The sequence below is a fragment of the Eschrichtius robustus genome, chromosome 19 (genome assembly GCF_028021215.1).
Source record: "Eschrichtius robustus isolate mEscRob2 chromosome 19, mEscRob2.pri, whole genome shotgun sequence".
Lineage (NCBI taxonomy): Eukaryota > Metazoa > Chordata > Mammalia > Artiodactyla > Eschrichtiidae > Eschrichtius > Eschrichtius robustus.
In genome coordinates this window covers 61,646,400-61,666,366 of record NC_090842.1, presented here as the reverse complement: position 1 = coordinate 61,666,366, position 19,967 = coordinate 61,646,400, and the positions used below count along the sequence as shown (strand labels likewise).

Here is a 19,967-nt window from a genome sequence, read left to right as displayed (position 1 = left end):
GTGAAAATGGTAAATTTTATGGTATGCACATTTTCCCACAATTAAAAAGCAATAACAGGGGCTTTCCTGGTGGCGCAGTGGTTGAGAGTCTGCCTGCTAATGCAGGGGACACGGGTTCGAGCCCTGGTCTGGGAAGATCCCACATGCCACGGAGCGACGGGGCCCGTGAGCCACAACTACTGAGCCTGCGCGTCTGGAGCCTATGCTCCGCAACAGGAGAGGCCACGGTGGTGGGAGGCCCGCGCACCACGATAAAGAGTGGCCCCCGCTTGCCGCAACTAGAGAAAGCCCTCGCACAGAGACGAAGACCCAACACAGCCAAATAAATAAATAAATAAATAAATAAATAAAAATTAAAAAAAAAAAAAAGCAATAACAGGTAACATGTTGCATTAGACATATCAGGCACTGTCCTCAAAGCTTTACGTATGTTCATTCATTCACCCCTCCGACAACCCAATAGGGGAGGTGCCTTCTAAACCAGTGCTGCCCCCCAGAAAGGCGATGCAAGCCACATATGTCATTCTAAATTTTCGAGTGGAAAGAAGAGGTGAATTTAACATATGCTAATTTCAAGAATACATTTTATGTAATATGATATATACAAACATGATCATTTCAACGTGTCATCAATATAAAAATAGTATTAATGGGGAGCTGACTGTTTTCCCCCTTCCTTCGAAGTCTTTGAAATCCAGTGTGGTTTTTTTTTTTTTGACACTCACAGCTACCCAGTGGTCAGTGCACCGGTGAGCGGAGTTCTTGGGCTTTTACTCTGAGCTATGGGAGCGGGAGCGCGGGAGGGCTCTGAGCAGAGAAGGGCCGTGAGCTGACTCAGGTTACAACAGGGTCCGGTTGGCTGAGTGAGGGAAATAGCCGGTGCGGGGCAGGGGATGGAGGGAGCCCCAGGAGGAGGAGACTGAGATGGTCCAGGCCGGAGGTGATGGTGGCTGGACCGGGGTGGGCGCAGCGGGGGTGGGGAGACAGGCCAGAAGGTGGAGATCTTCCGCAGGCAGAGCTCACAGGCTACGCTGCTGGACTGACGGGGTGCAGAAGACAGGAGGATAAGGGGCATCCGCAGAACAATGTGACTAAAAAGGGCCTAAGATGGTAAGTTTTATGTCACGTGTTGTTTATCACAATAAGAAAAATTAAAATTGGGAGTTCCCTGGTGGTCCAGTGGTTAGGACTCGGCGTTTTCACTGCTGCAGCCTGGGTCTGATCCCAGGTTGGGGAACTAAGATCCCGCAAGCCGAGCAGCAGCCATAAATAAATAAATAAATAAATAAATAAAATTTAAAAAGAGTCAAGGATGATGCCAAAGTACCTGACCCAGGCCACTGGGAGGATGGACCAAGATGGTGACGAACTGGAGGGGGCAGGCTTTACTTTTGTTTGTTTGTTTGGGGGGTGGGGGTGAGGGGTCCGACGTGTTAAGTCTGAGGTGCCTCTGAGACAACCCAGTGGAGGGCTCGGCAGAGCGGGACGGGCTGGAGACAAAAGTGAATAAAATCTGCCCTTAATTCCTCTGCTGCCCGTTTCCAGGGCCTGGCTTCTCTCCTGGTTCCCTTGACACCGTGTCCAGCCGTGCAAGGAGCATGCTATCACAGGGCAGGCCCCAGTCTGGCCCATCATCACGTTCCCCCTTCCTCCCTCATCACCAGTCGCGGCCCAGCACAGCCTCCAGGCTCCCAGCTTTCGGGGAACAGGCTTCCAGAAGCCTCCCTGCCCACTCCTACCACCCACCCGGCTTCCTCGCCTTTGGAGCCCATCAGGGCTCGATGTGTCTGCTCATTCTGCATCGTCTGGCGAGGAGCGCGGAATCTGAAGAGTAAACACCATCCAGCGTCGCCAAACAGTACAGGCAACATGCACCCTGCGGGGTGGGCAAGCGCGAGACACAATACATATTCTAAGAGGTCCAAGAGCCTTTATTCAAAACCTTTGAGGGGAGATGCTTTCCAAAAAGCAGATTCTTTTTCAGACTCTGCCAGGTGCTGGGACGCGCACCTGTCTATGACGGAACACCCACGATCAGCTGGGAGACGCCACCCAGTAATCAAACACTTAATATTTCTGCAGCCAAATGTATGAATATTCCCATGATGAGCAAAGACAGACTACAAATAGCTTGGCTTCGGGTCAGGTCCTGCTGCCTGTTGAGTCACTGCGGGCGAGCTGCCGTTATCATTACTGATGGAGGTGGTGTTACTGTGATAGCGCGCCTTGCTCGCTGGTTGATCTAAGAAGGGAAGAGTCTTTGTGCTAAGCCCAAGGCTCCCCCAAGGCCTGGAAGCAGGGAGCCCCTGAGCTCAGGTCAGACAAACCTGGCTTCAAATCCCTGCTCTGCAATTTCCTGACCCCGAGCAACTGACGTCATTTCTCCAGGGGGTCTCAGTCCTGGGGGGGGTGGGTCTGGAAGGATCTGGCTGTTGCCTATAAGCCTTAAATCAACAACAATGACAACAACAACAGCAGCAATAATAATAATAGTGGCTAACCTTGATGGAACCCTCCTCTGGTCCAGGAGGGCCCTGAGCTCCGTGTGGCCACCATCTCATTGCCTGACCCTCATCGCTCTCCTGAGAAGCAGCTTCTACTCTTATTTATCCTCTTCTAACAGAGGCCTGGCGCAGCTGGCCTGAAGAAGGAGACAGCTGGGGCTCCAAGTCCAAGTCTATCTGCCACAGGGCCTAAACGTGTCCAAAGCATAGATCACGCCTGTCCCTAGGTCAGGCCGACCCGTTCCGGATGCTGATCCCCTCCCAACGGGGATAAGTCAGTCAAACAACAACCCGTGTGCTGTCTGCTTCCTGCTGAACGCTCCCAGACAAGCCCCAAGGGGGAGGTACTATTATTTGACTCCTTAGCTGTACCTCGGTACGTCCCACGTGGATGGGGAGCCCACACGTGCAGTCTCCAGGCCCATACAGTCCACGTCTTGGTCCAGCCAGAGCTCACACCAGGGCTGTGCCAGGCCTCCTTCTGCCACCTAGAATAGCCTCTGGCCTCTCCTTTTTTGGTTCCTCTGAAAGCTTCATCTTCCTTTGAGCTCAGAGGCCGCTCCAGAGACTGCCCTGCGTTTCCAGGACCAAGAGTTATTTAAGTAGCAGGACTTGGGCTGATTCTCGCCAGCATCTCTAGGGCCTGGCCTGGCACCAAGCAGCCACTCAGTAAATTCTGGCTGCTGTTTGCAAGGGATGAGAACAGTGAGGCCTTTCTGGAATGCCATTTGCCAGGGCCTCCTCAAACCTTAGCACACGCTTCCCTTTGCCTTAGCAAGTCCTCTTCCAGGAATCTGGCCAGCAGAAACGCTCTTGCACAAGCAACTGCAGGTGTGGATACAAAAATGTCAGGTCAGGTCACTCCCCTGCTCAAAAGCCTGCCATGGCTCCCATCTCACTCAGGATCAGAGCCCAGGTCCCGGTCAAAGACGCAGAATGGAAACTCTAGGGTAATAAAGAGGTAGCATGAATCAGCTCTTAATGGAGATAAGATGGAAGGCCAAATTACTCAATTAATCTAAAGGAGGCAGGAAACGAGAGAATAAGGAACAAAGAACACCAGAGATAAACCAAAAATGAATAATAGTAAGATAGAGGATTTCAATGCAGCCACATCAGTAATGAGGGCAAATACGAACGGTCTAACCCTGCACCGTCCACTCAGAGAGGCCTCATGTGACTGCCCAGCCCTGGGAACAGAGCTAGTCCAACAAGATGTTCTGAGTGGAAAATACACACTGGATTTCAAAAAGTCAGTGAGGGGCGGAAGGGGGGAAACACTCTACAACACGTGTTGGCGAGGATGTGGAGAAATCGGAACCCTTGTGCGTTACTGGTGGGAATGTGAGATGGTGCAGCCACCGTGGACAACAGTGATTCCTCAAAAAGTTAAAAAGAGAATTACCAGATGACCAAGCGACTCCACTCCTAGGTATATATCCGAAAGCACTGAAGGCAGACTCAGATGCTTGTATGCCGATGTTTATGGCAGCGCTATTCGCAATATCCAAAAGGTGGAAATAACCCAAGTGTCTGTCTATTATTGGATGGATAAACACAGTGTGGTCTGTTCAGACAATGGAATAGTATTCGGCCTTAAAAAGGAAGGAAATTCTGATAGATGCTACGATGTGATGACTATCCTTGAAGACATTATGGTAAGTGAAATAAGCCAGACACAGAAGGATAAATACTGTATGATTCCACTTATATGAGGAAGAAGTGGTCAAATTCACAGAGAAAGAAAGTAGAATGGAGGTTACCAGTAGGTGGTGGGAGAGGGGGATGGGGAATGATTGTTTAAGGGGCACAGAGTTTCTGTTTGGAAGGATGAACAAGTTCTGGAAATGGATAGCGGTGATGGTTACACAACATTGCAAATATACTCAATGCCACTGAATTGTGCACTTAAAAATGGTAAAAATGGGAGATTTTTATGTCACGTGCATTTTACCACAATAAAAAAGACTGTAAAATATCTCATTAGTGACTTCTAGATTGATTACATGTTGAAATAATAGTATTCTGTATAGAACAGGTTGCATAAAATATATTCACATTAATTTTCCCTATTTCTTTCTCCTGTGGCTACTAGAAAATTTTAAGTAACGTACAAGTGGCTAGGATTTTCTAACTGGACGGCACTGGTCTCAACATTCCAGTCATCAAAAGGATATAGACTATTTGCTGTCTGCAAGAGACACACTTTAAATGTAAGCACACTTTAAATGTAAAGACATATATAGGCTCACAGTAAAAATTGGAACCAAAAAAAAAAAAAATCCATAGAGTAGAGGTTAAATAAATTATGGAATACTACTTCTCCTTTAGTTTGCTAAAAGAATGGGTTCTGGGGGGAGGGGTGAGGGACGGACGAATTGGGAGTTTGGGATTAGCAGATGCAAACTATTATATACAGAATGGATAAACAACAAGGTCCTGGGACTTCCCCGGCGGTCCAGTGGTTAAGACTCTGCACTGCCAGTGCAGAGGATGTGGGTTTGATCCCTGGTAGGGGAACTAATATCCCACATGCTGCACAGTGCAGCCAAAAAAAAAAAAAAAAAAACTTAAAAAACAAACAAACAAAAACAACAACAACAAAAAAAACAAGGTCCTGGGGACTTCCTTAGTGGTCCAGTGGTTAAGAATCTGCCTTCCAATGCAGAGGACGTGGGTTCGATCCCTGGTCAGGGAGCTAGGATCCCACATGCCTTGGGGCAACTAAGCCCGCACACCACACCTAAGCCCGCAGCGCCGCAACTACTGAGCCCACGTGCTCTGGAGCCCGCGCGTGCCACAACTGGAGAGAAGCCCATGCACCGCAGTGAAGACCCCGTGTGCCACAACTAAGACCCGACACAGCCAAAAATAAATAAATCAATTAATTAAATAAATATTTTTAAAAAACAAGGTCCTACTGTATAGCACAGGAAACTGTACTCAATGTTCTGTAATAAACCATAATGGAAAAGACTATGAAAAATAATGTAAATACATCCGTATAACTGAATCACTTTGCTGTACAGCAGAAATTAACACAACATTGTAAATCAACTATACTTCAATTAAAAAAAAAAAAGAGTGGAGTTCTAGATTGCTGCCATGGAAGTAATTCTAAGACATTTGTTCAAGTTAAAAAGCAAGGTGTAGAATAATTCATGTGGTACGTGTGATCAAGAAGAAAAAAATGTATGCACAGAATAGAGGGGTAGAAAGAACGCATCCAAACTCCTCACAGAGGGCTCCTCTGGAGAGGGCAGGACAAGGGGACAGTTTCATAGTGTTATATATGACTTTTTTCCGTGTCTAATTAATTCATACAGATCTGCCCTCAAATTGGCAAACCTCAAAGAGTTAAGGAATCTGATCTTAGCCTCGGCATCCAGCGCAGGGCCCTTGAAGCAACTCGGAAATCGTCCGGAAACCACTCTACCCCTTGCTACTCAAAGGAGGGGCCTCAGGGTCCCCTGGGAGCCTGCTAGAAATGCAGAGTCTCAGGCCCGCCACAGACCCGCTGAATCAGACCTCGCATTTGAACAGGCTCCCCAAGGGATTCGTGTGCACGTTCAAGTTTGAGAAACTGTTGACCTGCAACACAGCCCAATCTGTCTGCACAGATTTAGTAGGTACAGACTAAAGGCCGGTCAGTGATAATAATAGCAACCACTGTGACAGTAACAGCAACCAGCACTTACAACGGGCTTATTAAGTGCCAGGCGGTACCTTATCTCAATGAAACTCCACAGACATCCCACCATGTCGCAGATCATCTCGATCTACAACCCCATATCTGCAATTCCAACCTCCAAAAATCTCTAAAAACCATCCCCTTTTTTTCCCCTTTACTCATTGTGGGGCAAAAGCTAACCTGCAATGACCATCCTTATGTATCCTCCTTAGTGTAAAACAGCCAAAGATATATTAGCAGCAGGAATAGTATCTGCTGCAGAAATCTTTAGCCTATTTGGGGAAGGGGAGCTGCCCTGCCTGGCTGAGGGCTGTTCCACCTCATCCAGCCTGCGCTGCTGTCTGAAATATTCTGAATGTTGACACACCTTGGAAGCCAGTTACTGCCGTAAATTTGCAGCACATCTGTTGACATGTGACGTCATCTATGCAACCTCCGAGAGGAAGGCACCAGGTCCCCCCTCGCTGATGGGGAAACTGAGGCTGCGAGAGGTGGTGGGCCCCTGCTCCAAGTCCCGCAGCTGCCTCCAGGCCAGATCGGCCTCCGGGGTCCTGACCCCTTCCTTGCAGGTCTCCCCGTCAGTCACCCACCCGGGCTCGCTCACAAACTCACAAACACATCCGAGGAAGCCGGAGGGCGCCACGGTTATGTTAATGAAGACACCACAGAGGGTAAAAAGGGAAAGAGGAGGGTGGGACGGCACCCTGCTGAGCCGGGGCCTCCACTGGCTAAGCTGAGACCCAAGCTGGATCCCAGGGCAAAAAGCAGAGTGGAGGGGGGGCGGGGCAAAGGCAGCTTCCTGACTGTGGGCTTTCAGTCCTGGTCCCTGTAACAAGCAAACAGTGAGGCTTTATGGCGAAAAGCCTGGGCTTTGGGGCCAGACTGCACCCCCCGGGGTGGGGTGGGGGATCCCCAGTTTACCCTTTAGCAGATGTGTGACTCTGGGCAAGTCACTTAACTGCCCAGTGCCTCAGTTTCCTCATCTGTAAAATGGGGATGCTCACTGCACCTACCTCCTAAGGTCCTAACGTGAGTAACTGAGTCAGGACTTGTGAGGGCCCCAGACTGGTGCCCATGGCCGCATGGGCTGTTATTATTATTGCTGCTATGGTCACGAGCTGTGGAAAGCTCCTAACTGGATCCACAACACCCCTGAAATCCTCCGCCAAAGGTTGGGATGTAGAGTCAAGCGTGCGTTTCTCTGGGGGAAAGGTCGGAGGCCTCTGAGCAGAGACCTGAGCCCTCCTTCCCCCACACTAAGGACCACCTCGTGCTCTTAAGACCTTGCCCTGGAAAAGATAAAAGGTGGCTGCCTCTCCCAGCTGGGGTAGGACGGCCAAAGCTCTCGCCCTCCCAACAGCTGGCAATACCACCGGCCTCCCCCTCTCCTGCCCCCAGCCTCCCGCCACCCCCTCCTGTCTCCAAGCAGGTTTGCACTGGCCTCCTGAACTCCTTCCCAACTGCACAAACATCTTTCTTCTGCCTTCACACCCCTCTCTTCCTCACCTCCTGACCTGTAAGGAAACTTCACTCTTGAGCCCAACCCAGCACACCCCCTCCTCCCTCTTCTTCTAGAATCTTCCTTCGCTCCTTTCCTTTTCTCTAAGCCTGCTCAGATCCTAAAAGTCTCTAAGCCTGGTCCCTCATTCATTCAGTGAATACTGAGCCTGGACGCATTCCCAGTCAGGTCCGGGGGATGAATCCTCACACAGAAATAAACTGCGTGACATGGAGGAAGTTGGACAGGGTCGTCAAGGAAGGCTTCCCAGAGGAGGCGGTATTTAAGCAGAGGCCTTCAGGACAGGACGAGGAGCCCAGAGACAGGAAGGAATGGGAGAAGATCACGGCAAGCAGAGGCAAGGGCAAAGGTGGGGAGGCAGGAACAAGCTGGGTGCGGGAAGAAAGCAAGGTGAAAGGGCAGGAGATGAGGTCAGGGAGATAAGCCCAGGCCAGACCCATGGGGCTCTGTGGGGGGAGGTGAGGGTTAGACTTTCACCTGAGGGCACTAGGGAGCCATAAAGGGTAGCAAGATTTTTTTTTCCATCTCTGGCTGCAAGAGCTCCATCTGCCTGCCTGCCTTCGTCCATCCATCCATCCATCCATCCATGAAGCCATCCTTCTCTCATGACTCCTCACCATATTCCAGTCTGGCTTCCGTCCCTACAAACCCATCAAACCCAGGAAATCTTTGCTTCCAGAACAGCCGCATCCAACCCAGGAAGCCTGTCCTCAAGTCCGTGGAAGTTAAGCCTTTCTAAAAACTCTTCCACTTTGTTCCTGAGATGCTCATTGTGCCTGATCCTGCCCCTCCTCCCTCTTTCTCTGTTTTGGCCAAAGAAGCTCCTACCCCTCCCTACACGTGGGTGGCCGCCTAAGTTGATTCTCCACCCTCTCCTGTCCTCTCCCTGGGGAATCATCCCCATCCCTGGGACTTCAGCCATCACTCCGTGTCACCGTCTCTCACTCGTGATGCCTCCAGTTCATTCATTCATTCCATCTGCACCTCACCACCAGCCGAGAGGGTGCTGGAGCTTTACTCTCTGGGGTTTGTGTTCCCCAAACTATAGACACCACTACAGCATCTCAAGAAAGGGCACCTACATCCACTCAGTTACTCAGGCCAGTGACTTTGGATCATCCTGGCCTCCCTCCTTCTCTTACCTCCCATCAACAAAACCAAAGCACCCCAGATCTCAGCCCCAGTGTCCTGGGCCCTCTTTCCCCGTGAAGCTTCAACTGGCCTTTGTGCAAAGCATCCCAGGTTTCTCTCTGCTGGAAATGGCGTGGAGCCCAAAGCCTGCCCCCAGAAGCCCTCTCCTCCAGGAAGCCTACCCTGATGCACCAACATACCCCAGAAGCAATGCCTCCTCCTGGCCTCCACCAGCCCAGCTGACACTCCTGAGACAACTGATCTCACCTTGCAGGGAGAATGGGTGTGTTTGGGGCTTACCCCCCCTCCCCTGTCCCGAGTGCAGAGCTCTGAGGCCCGGAACAAGGGAGGCCTGCTATGTGGGTCTGAATTAACCAGTACGATGCGCCTGGATTCAAATCCCTGCTCTGCCAGCAGCTAGCTGTGTAACCTTGGACAAGGCACTTCACCTCTCGCTGTAACAGGGAGAGGAAGGCAACCCGGGGGTCTGGCCCTGGGGAAACTTCTAAGCAAACCATGATAACTGCACCGCACGGAGTCCCACAGCCAGGAGAAGCAACAGACAAATGGCCAAGTAACAACACAGGAGGCCTGAAAGCGGGTGCTGGGCGAAAAAGACTCAGAAGGAGAAATACAGCAGGATCCTCTGTAGAAAGCCAAAATCCACCACACCAAGCAAACAATTTGCCAGGGCACAGAACAATTTGCCAGGGCACTGGGCCAGGGAAGGGAATGGGAATACAAGGGAATTTTATACAGATATATATATATATATATATATATATATATATATGCACTTGCATATATGTGTATATAATATATACATTTACTATATGCCTATTATACTGCTAAGTTTAAATTTACCACTAAATTATTACATAAAGTATAATAATATATAACATATATTAATGTATGTGTGTGGGTATATATATTTTACTGTTCATTTGCTTAAAGCAGACTTCTGTTAGGAACTCCCTTAAATAAATCTCCCTGTTCTGCTACAGAGTCTGGCCGGGGGCTCTTCAGGCCCAGAAGTTGGCTCAGCGTCCCCTGTGACCAATGCAGACAGGGCTCCCTGCCCCTTAAAGGTCGCAAAGAAAAAATAGGACTGCGGAAGGGGGACGGGCTCGGGGAGGGGTAAGGGCCGGGCAGATGTCAGGGAATTCTGCTGGGCCAGCTAAGGAGACAGAAATCCGACAAAGAAAAACAACTCCTCACGAAACAGCTTTGAGACTTTAGGTGGCAAAGCACGGGCAGCCCGGAAGGGCCGCAGAAACCAGAAGGCAAAGACGGAGCAGAAGTTTCCCAGACATTTTTATCAACTTCGAGACCTGAGTCTTTCCCCATTTTAGCATCTCGGTAAAAGGAGGCGTAACTTACAGCCAATGGCTTGTGTGAACACAGCACGTGTGGCTTCCGGTCGTGGCTGAACTGAGGAGGGCAGCACCTGAGCGCCCCCCCGGAAGCCTCAGTCTCCCTGCTGGGCAGCGGGCAGGCCCCAGTCCTGACCTGCCCCGTGGGCCCTGATTCACTCCCTCTCTGAAGACACTTTGGGAGCGAGTACTGGGCAGTGGGGAGGTGGCTAGGGCAGGATAGGCAATGTCCATGCACCAAGTGTCAAGTGCAGTTGGGAGACCCATGGCTGCCTGTCCTGGGTGAGGGGCCTGCCGGTGGAGCTTTGCTGCTGCAGGCAGAGCCCTGCAGCTTTGAGGGCTGGGCTTCCTGAGCCAAGGAACCACTCAGGGGTCGGGCTTGATAAAAGTGGTGGGGGGGGCAATGAAGGCAGCTGAGGCTGGCTGGGGGCCTCTCGGGCCCCACCCACCAGGACTCCCAGGAGATGTGTGGCACCCCGAGATTGGCATTTTTAGTGCTTTGGAAGCAGGTGGGTCACACTTTTTAAGAAACAGAAGAGCGACTCCAAGCACAGGCTCTCTGCTCCCTTTCTCCATGCCTGTGACATGTCCATCCTTCAGTCAGTCAGTGAGTCAGTCAACAAACATCTACAGGATTCCTACTGCACACCAGGAGCTGAGAACACGGGGCACATCATTTCCCTCCTTCTGTAGTTTATAGAATCTAGTGAGAAAGCCAGGCCTGAAGAAAAGCTCACGGGATACCTACATCCCAATGGGGCTACGAGGGGTGGAGCAGTGAAGTGGGAGAGCATCCCTAGGCCAGAGGCCGAGGCTGGGAAGGGCACCCAGGGGAGGGGCGAATGGGATGATGAGACTTCAAGAGGGGACGGGGTGGGGGGGCAGATTTCTCTCTCCCGAGAGAAAGGAGGTGAAGCCTTCCCAAGGACCCCTGCTCAGTGATAAAAAGGCTAAATCTCCAAACAGTGATGCTGAGCTGAGGTGCTCAACCCAAAGGACCACACAAGTCCGCGAGATTCAAGAAGAGGCAAGGCAGGTCCACAACAGGATAAACGAGCAGCGGGCCAGTGACCCGCTGCTCTGGGAGGGGGTGTTGACTGTGAAGGGGCACAAAGGAACTTTTTGGCTGCGATGTGAACGCTCTGGATCTCGATGGGGTGTGGATTGCACAGGCTGCTATGGTTTGGCAAGACTCATGGAGAAGCACCCTTAATCTCTGTGTATTTCACTGTATGCCAATTACACTCAGTGAGAGGATGGGGGAGAAATACATACATACATACATACATACATACACACACACACACACACACACACACACACACAAAACTTTCTGTGAAAGGGGATGCACGTCCACAGAAGCGGGAGGGCACTGGGCACGTTCTGGGGAGAGAAGTGAGGCCACCGTGGCCAGAGCCTGCTAGGCCGAGGGGAGCCTGGCCTGAGAGGGTAAAGAGCTGAGAGCTCTTCCGGGGGCCCCCGTCACCTAGCCTGGAGGGCTTGCTGTTTGAAGGTGGGTGAGGTGCCTTGAAGGTCAGGAGGGAGGTTACAGTCTAGCCAACTGTCACAAGCACCCCGGGAGCATCTGTGAGCATCGGCCTGCCCAGTACCACATAGTGGACGAGAGGCAGGGCGGCATCCATCCTCTGGAAAGGGGGCTCCAGGGACCTTCGATCTGCAGGTGTCCTGGCGGAATGGACCGCCCTTCACCTCCAAGCTGCGGAGGCCACCGGGGCTCCCTCCAGGGCCCCAGGGGTCATTAACGAGGGTCCCACAGCCATAGAGATGTTCCTCCCTCACTCCGCACCCAAGGCTGCCAGGATGGGACATAGGGGACACAGGAGGCTGGGTGGGGGAGCTACCTAGAAGTCAACAGCCCCCTCCAGCCCCTCGAAGGACAAGAAACACTTTGAAGGAAAATTATAGAGGATGGAGTGAGCAAAAGGAGGAGATTAAGGCAGCCAGGCCTGGTCAGGGGCTCCAGGGATATAACCCTTCCTCTGACCTTCCTACCCCTGGAAGGAGCGTTTGGTTACAGCCTCCACGGAAGTGATAACTAACTACAGTGACAATGGTGACTGCTACCTTCTGCAGAGTGCTTACTCTGAGCCAGGCACTTGCAAAACACTTTTCCACTCAGGACCTGATTTAATTGATGCAAAAGCTCTTGAAAGAAGAATCGATTTATTATTCCTGTACTTCTGGTTCTCTAATCTGGAATTAGAGAAAGGAAGTAACTTGCCCCCAAGTCACAAGGTTAGAAGGGGCAGAAAGAGGACTCGAACCCGGGCGGCTGACCCAGTAACCCCTCACTGCCAGGGTCATCTGTCCATCCCCCTGCCACTGGCCCACCTTCTCTGACTGTGATTTCTGCACAGAATATCACAACCCACATCCAGGCATAAATCCCCAAGCCCGTGTGATCAGAAACAGCCACCCACCAAGGTGCAAAGCCTGGGGTGGCCAAGACAGGATGGCAACACAGATCAAGGACAACCTGACCAAAGTTTACTGCCTGCAGCCTCGATTTCCCCAATCTATGAAATGGGCCTAATGTCTCTTCCATCACAGAACAGAATAGAACCCGGAGGTGATGAAACAGATTCTGGATACCAAAAATAATAACACCATTAGTAATGAGAATGATACAGTTGAACTGATATGATATCTGGAATTTGCTTAAACGTACTCCAGCAGAAAAGGGAAAAGAAAGTGCAGCGTGGCGCAGGGGGTTGGGGGGCGGCGGGAGGAGGGATCAGCGGAAAATTGGTGAAGCTGGCGATGGGTACACAGGGGTTGATTATTTTATTCTCTCAACTCTTGGTGGGTACTTCAAAATTTCCATGATAAAAAGTTAAAATAATAACAAGCAAAGTGAATTTTCACCGCACTCCTGCAAGCCAGGGCCTGTCTTAAAAGCTTTCTACATCTTCACTCATTTAAGCTTCACAAAGACCCCATGAGTTCTGTTACAGATGAGGAAACTGAGGCCCAAAGGGTATTTGATTGCCTTGGAACCTTCCCTCTGATTAAAATGCCAACATTGACTGCCCGGGGTTTTAGGGGAAGGAGGCAAGGACGCGGGTATCTAATTCCACGGGAGATTTCTCTCCATCTCCATCATCATCATCATCATCATCACCACCACCACCACCATCACAGCCACTGACATTTTCTGAGCACTTGTGATATGTCAGGCACTGTGTTAAGCACTGAACATCCGTGAGCACACAGGTAGGTCTCCCATCACAGCCGTTCTTCCAGATGAGGAAAGCGAGACCCAGAGCAGGACAGCCCTGTCTGTCCCCAGGGCCATGCCGCCGCAGCAGCCTGCCCTGTGCCCTCCGCTGCTGTGCGGTTTAGAATGCCAACAATGTTCCCTATGTGCCTTTCAGGAAGACAATGGAGAGCTTTCAGAGTGGCGAAGTCAGCGTGGGGCCCATAGGAGAACAGTAATCATAGTGAAAATAACAGCAACATCAGATGCTGCTTCCTGAACGGCTACTGCACGCCCGGCTGGGGAGGGCAGTGCCTCCTTCGGCCCTCACAGCCCACCTGCCAGGGAGCCATCATGAGCCCATTTTACAGACAAGGAAATCGAGACCCAGAAAAAGATTGCTTGCCCAAGGTCACGCTGCAGGTAAGTGGAAAAGCCAGCATTCCCTCCCCTGCCTGCCAGTAAGGGGGCTCACAGCCCAGAATTAAGGGGTTCCTGACCCCAGGAGACAGAACTGCCATAGAATGACAGATGACACCTCCACTGAATGACTCAGCTAGGCTACCCATGCACCTTGATGGGTATTATTTAATCCTCACAACAGCCTTTCCAAAAGTAGGTACTGAGGTGAACCCATTTAACAGAGGGGGCAACTGAGGCCCAGAGCCAGCAAGCCCCCTGCCTGCATCCATTCAGCCAGCAAGCGGCAGAGACGGGATTCAAATCAACGGCGCCCACACCCTTGACCTCCACACCAAGTGGCAAGCACATGGTGCAGGCCACGGGCAGGAAGGAAGGGGCAAGGAGGTCACAAGAGGCAAAGACAATGGATGGATGGGTGGGATGACTTGAATAGGAGGGGAAACGATTTCCTTCAAGATACAGCTCCACAGGTGCCTCCTAAGAGTGACCGAATGACAAATCGCAGGCTCTTGACCCAGCAATCCCGCCTCCAGGAGTTTATCCCGCTGGCATACCCACTTCCCAGTAAGACAGATGGATGCATGCCCCCTGGCTCTGCACGCTGAAACTTTAGGAGACACCTCCATATCCGTGTTGAGTCAAGGAGGATTTGCCCACACTGAGGAATACAACGCAGCTGAGAAAAAACCAAAGAAACCTCTCCATGTACTGTGCACATCTCCCAGGGAGATGAAGTGAAAAAAGCAACGTGCAGAACGATGGGAAGAGGGTGCTACCATCTGTGCAAAATAAATATTTTTTAAGACATACACATGTATATAAATGTGTGCGCACAGAACATCAGGATTGAGGCGGTGCTCTGGGGAGGCGAGTTGGGGGACCAGGGATGCCCCGGAGGGTAAAGGGGTAGACTTACTATGTTTGGGATTTTGAATTTGTCCCATGTGGATGTCTCACTTAGAAAAAAAGAGAAAGAGAGAAAGAAGTTGCTTCCCTCTTGGAGCCTTTGCAAACCACCCAGACAGAAGGCATCAAAGTCCCCCAGCAGCCTTGAAGACAACACTTCTCTCTAGCCTCCTCCCGGATTGGGTCCCAATACCATAACTGGGCCCCAGGGCCGTGGCACACAGTAGGCCCTCAGGAAGTTTAATCGGGAACAATTAAAGACAGACAGGCCCTCTCTCCAGCTTCTCCTGCCAACAGATCCCCCGCCACCATGAATACCTGCAAACTCAGGACACAAAACTAATTGTCGCCAAACTAGAAATGTCTTAGAAAACCTTCTCTTTTCCCATTGGGGGATCTTGCATGCCACTGAGACACAAAGGCTTCAGTCAATGGGGATAAAACTCTAATGGTGGTACCCCAGGCAGCGGAGAAGTCTAGGGAAGGAAGGAGGAGGGAATCCTTGGGGACCAGTCAACCAAACATTTCCCATGTGTCTCTAGTGTGACACATCCTACGCTGGGGAGCCAACTAAGACAGGCCCTCCGCCCTCAGAGAGCGGGGACAAACTTGGATATGACCCGGTGAAAAAGGGGGGCAAGTCATTCTGATTGGGGGGAGAGCGTTTTACATCATGGATGTAAAACAGGCAACTTGCTGTTTCCACTAAGAGTCAGGGAGCCTGGTGGGGGAAAGACCCCGGAGAGACAGAGGCAAGAGAACCATGCCCCCCACCCTTCTCCCCTGCAGGGCGGGAGAGGGAGAAAGGCAGCCCCTCACTGCTTTCCAGGCCCAGGCCGGCTAGAAAGGAATGCCATGTTTTCCTGTTTCCAATTAACTTCCCCCCACCAGCAGCCCTCTGCATTCTTGAGATCAGGAGTCAAGACAGCCACGGGGGAGAGCTGGGAGGGCGGGCGGGAACTCTGATGGTGGCTGGGCCTGGGGCTCAAAGGTGACCCCCCCCAGGACCCCGGGGTACCCACACACCCCCCAGGACCCTCCTGCCAGGCCTCCTGGGGCTTGGCGCTGACCCCTGGACCCTTTCACAACCTCTCAGAGGGGAGAGGGGGAAGACCCCACATCCCCAGGGAAGGTTGGGGAAGGCCCCTGAGGCCTCTGGGAAGGAAGCAGGCAAAAAAGGGGGGCAGGGCACAGGCCTGTCACTCTTGGGCCTCACGCTTCCCCCCTTTTCCACCCCCACCCTGCCCCCCAAAAATCAGTTCCAACTTTCAAGAAGCACTCACCCTAGAGAGACCTACAGCCCCTCCCCTCCTGCCCCCGCCCCACAGGAATTATGATTACCTATGATGCCTGTCACCTCAGGAAGGTATTTGTAGGGTGTCCCTCCAAGTGTTAGCCCCTCTCCAATCACACCCCACCCCCTCCCTGAAGTCTGGGCTGGAGTCCCCTCTCAGCCATAGAACAGGTATCCGCTGGACTCAGTTTCCTCATCTGTAAAATGGCAAGATCGCCCGTATTGCCCCCCTCACTGGGGAAGCTGGGCCCTCCCCAGCCCTTCGCCCTCATCTCCCCCCCCCCACTGGCCAAATGTGTATTCGACACCCGCAAGTGCTGAAGGGGTGGGGTCCCAGAGAGCTGGAGGCGGAGTGTCACCAAAGTGGAACTCCTTACGGTGGGCCCTCACCCACCACCACAGGGAATTCCTCCAGGGTAGATGCCTTTTGCCATTCACCCTAAAATACCCAGCACCCAACTTTCCTCCCCACCCCTGCAGGCCTGCCATATCCCTGTATGCTGAAGGAGAAATAAAAATAACACGTTTGGATAAAACTTTCAGTCACCGCAAGGTCAGTTAAGGAAGCTCTACTGATCCCCACCTGCAGATGAGGAAACTGAGGACTAGTGAGTTGAATCTAGCGCCTGAGGTTACAGGGTGGGGCAGGGAGTCTGCCGCCCAGGCCGAGGGGAGAGCGGGCAGGGGAGTTCTCTGCCAGCTACATCACGGCGCCATGGAGGGTCACGGGGCAGAGCGACGACGAAGGTCCCCGGCAGCTCAGATTCCCTCCCAGCGGGGCCGAGTCCCAGGTCAGGTGGAGCAGGAAGAGGATGACAGAGGGGCCACCGACCAAGTGCCCCCAAACCCCAGCCAGCGAGGCCTGGGGCCCCCCCTTCTCCTGACTCCACACCTCCAATCCTCAGCTCCTGCAGGCAAACGCTCTGCTCCAGCCACAGGTGAAAGCATCCTGCCCTCAGCCCAGCTTCCAGATGCTCCTTACCCCTTCCCCAAACGAGCACTGGGCGGGGGGGGGGGGGGTGGGGGGGGGGTGGAATTCAGCCGCTCCTTCCTGGTATTATCTACATTTGAGACTCAACTGAAGTCAAACGGACAAATTGCCAAAGAGGGGTACAGGAGAACCTAAGAGTTTTGAGCTGAGTTGGAAAAACTTGAGACAGTTACAGATTGGGGCTGTGTGACCCCGGGCAAATCACTTAGCTTCTCTGAGCCTCCATTAGCCTGTCTGCAAAATGGGAATCACATAACTGACCCAACTTCCTCCTCGGGTGGTGGCCAGTGGGTAGCGCACCTAACAGTAGCCAATCCCTAATGCTCTCTGGGTAGGAGATGTTATTTCCGCCTTCCAGGAGTGGGGGAGCTCTGGGGAAGGGGGGTGTAGCTAAGCACACCCCTTAAGTCTCACTGGACGCTGGCACATGGGAAGGGGGTGGTTCCTGAGCTCCCCTGTTCTCCCACCACCCTAGCAGGTCGGCGTTGACTGAGGCCCCCATCCCCACCCCAGGTGAGAGGAGAGGTTGAAAGCACAGAGCACTTCTCAGAAATCTCAGGCCTTGAAGTCTGGGGGTGTTTCTAAAAACTGTTTCCCTGACAAGAGCCCTGGGAAAGGAGGTGTAAGGGAAAAGCAAACCCTCAATACATCCCCAGATCTATACTATCGGAGGGCTATGTAACAAAAGGGGCTGCCTGTCCGGACAGAAGGCCGAGCACGGGCAGGAGCCCCCGGTCGGGGTACACCAGAGGGCTGGGACCTGTCACCCCGGCCTCCGGGGAGAGCTGACACAGCGGCCTCTGACCCCACCTCCCGGGAAGTTCAGCTGCTCAGAACCACAAAGCAAAACAAAGGGGTGCGGAGAGGAAGGAACCGCCGTGCCTTCCAATCACCGCTGCCTCCCGAGCCCGCCCGCGGCTGCTCGCCCCGCTCGCCGCTGGCCGCGGACCAAGGCCTGGGCAGCCCGCGGTCCCTGGTCTCCCCGCGGCCGGCCGTGACAGGAGCCGGAGAAGCAGCCGAGGGGCAGCGAGGGATGGGAAAACCAGATGGCTCCATCCCTCCTCCCTCCTCCTCCATCCCTCCCTCCGGGTGCCCGCGGCCCGGCCGCCCTCCGCAGGGGCCCGGGGAGGCCTCGGGCCCGGCTCGTCCGGGCTCACCACAGGGAAAGGGCTGCCTTTGTCTAAAGGTCACCACCCGAGCGCGGTGCCCGGGCTGGGCCTGGTGCCTCCCATTGCTAGGCCGAGGGGGTGGAGATGGGGGGCCGCCCCAAATCTCGGAGGTGACAGGGGTAAGGCTCACCTCCCTCCTCCCCACCCCCCGTAACGGCCCCCTCCGGGAACAACCAGCTAGCGGGGGCGGGGGTCAACTCCTTTCATTGCTGGGGGGTGGGGGACCAAGTCAACTCCTTTCATTGTTTCGGGGCGGTGGGGAGGAGGAGACCCAGTGGCTTCCTTCCGCATCCATCCCTCCCCAGCATGCCGGAGGCCCCGTTTCTCCCCGGCGCCCCCGGAGGGATCTGAGGAGGGAGCGCAGGGGACGGGCGAGAGGGGGAGACGAAGGCTCGCCAGCTCCGGCCGGGAAACCACCATCCGCTGCCCCATTGCCCTCTTCTTCCCCAAAAGGCAGGGAGCAGGGCGAGGGGAGGGGGGGCCCCCCCGGCCCGGGGGAGGGGGTCTCCCCACCCCTCCCCCCGTGGAACGTTAGGTCTCGTTTTTCCGCCGCTCCATTGTATCCCCGGCAGCCGGCGGGAGGGCCGGGGAGGCACCGGGCGCCGGGTTTGGGCAGGGGAGCCCGGGGTGGATGGGGGGGGGGGTCCCCGCAGGATCGGGGCGGCGGTGATGGAGAGACGCGGGGGGTGAGGGGGGGCTGCCGGGGGTGGTGGGCGCCGAACAGAAAAAGAGGCAGCGGGCGATGCGCCCCGGTTGGGGGGCTAAGTGTGTGAGTGTCGAGGGGGTGGGTTCGGCCCCGGCTCCGGCTCCCCCCACACACACCCTCGCCGCCAACCCCCACTCCCCCCTCGCTTTTGCGCCCTGTCACAGCCCCGACTCGCAGGTAGAGAGAGTTAAGAGATTTAAAGAGAAATTGCTACATTGTGAGAAACTCACCCTGATGTTTGAGCAGCCGTCGGCGCGGGGTCTCCGAGACGGCCCCGCACGGGCTGCAAAGGGAGGACCCAGAAGGGGCCGACCGGCCGGGCCGGTCAGCGCACTGCCTGATCGCATGGCGGCCGCCCGGCAGCCTCCGCCAGGCCCCTGCCGCCGCCCCGCGCCGCGGCCCGGGCGCCCCGGACCCGCGCCCGCTCCGGGCGGGACCCCTCGGGTTTGCAAAAAAAAAAAAAAAAAAATTTATTTTTTAATTACATGCAAAAGAAAAAAAAAAAAACCTTGCAGGTTTTGTGTTCCACCCCCCCTTTCCTCCTCCTCCTCCTCCTCCCTCCGCCCTCGCTGAGGGACGGGCTTGGAGGAGGCCCCGCCCCGCGACTCCGCAAACCAGCTTCGGCTCTGGGCGCCGAGCTGCGGGCCCGCGAACGAATGGGAAGCTGCGAACGCCCCGGGAGGGTGACCTCCGCACCGGCGCCGCCCCCTCCCCAGCCCTAGTCCCGGGGGTTCAGGGGCGCGCCTTCTCAGGCTACGGTGGAGTCTGCCGACTGCATCGAGCGATGCTCCGGATTAGGGGGAAAGTCTAAAGGGATTCGCCCTCCCGTATCCCGGGCGCCCAGCCCGGCTGGGGAGCGGGCGCGGTGCGCCCTGGGCGCGCCCCGACGCGGGGGATGGTCGCCGGGCGGGAGGACGCGACCAGGGGGAGCGCCGAAGGTTCGAAAAGGTAGCGGGAGTCGCGGCTGGAGGAGAGGGGAGGCCCCGCAGGTGGAATCGCGAAGGAGCCGGGAGTCGGAGCCAAAAGGGTGGAAGGCGCGGGGG

At 54.1% G+C, this 19,967-nt stretch overlaps 1 protein-coding gene across 6 annotated transcripts in view; it reads right to left on the bottom strand.

Moving 5' to 3' along the window:
- The window catches only part of BICRA (BRD4 interacting chromatin remodeling complex associated protein), a 77,014-nt gene that overhangs the window by 55,626 nt on the left and 1,421 nt on the right, over window positions 1-19,967 (bottom strand). For 4 of the 6 annotated variants that reach the window (XM_068528256.1, XM_068528260.1, XM_068528261.1 and 1 more), the window contains exon 1: window positions 19,155-19,290. The gene's annotated coding sequence lies outside the window, so the exon portion shown is untranslated. Of the gene's footprint in view, window positions 1-2,876; window positions 2,963-19,154; window positions 19,291-19,967 lie in introns of those variants that run through there. The other 2 variants (XM_068528257.1, XM_068528258.1) reach the window with 2 other exon arrangements.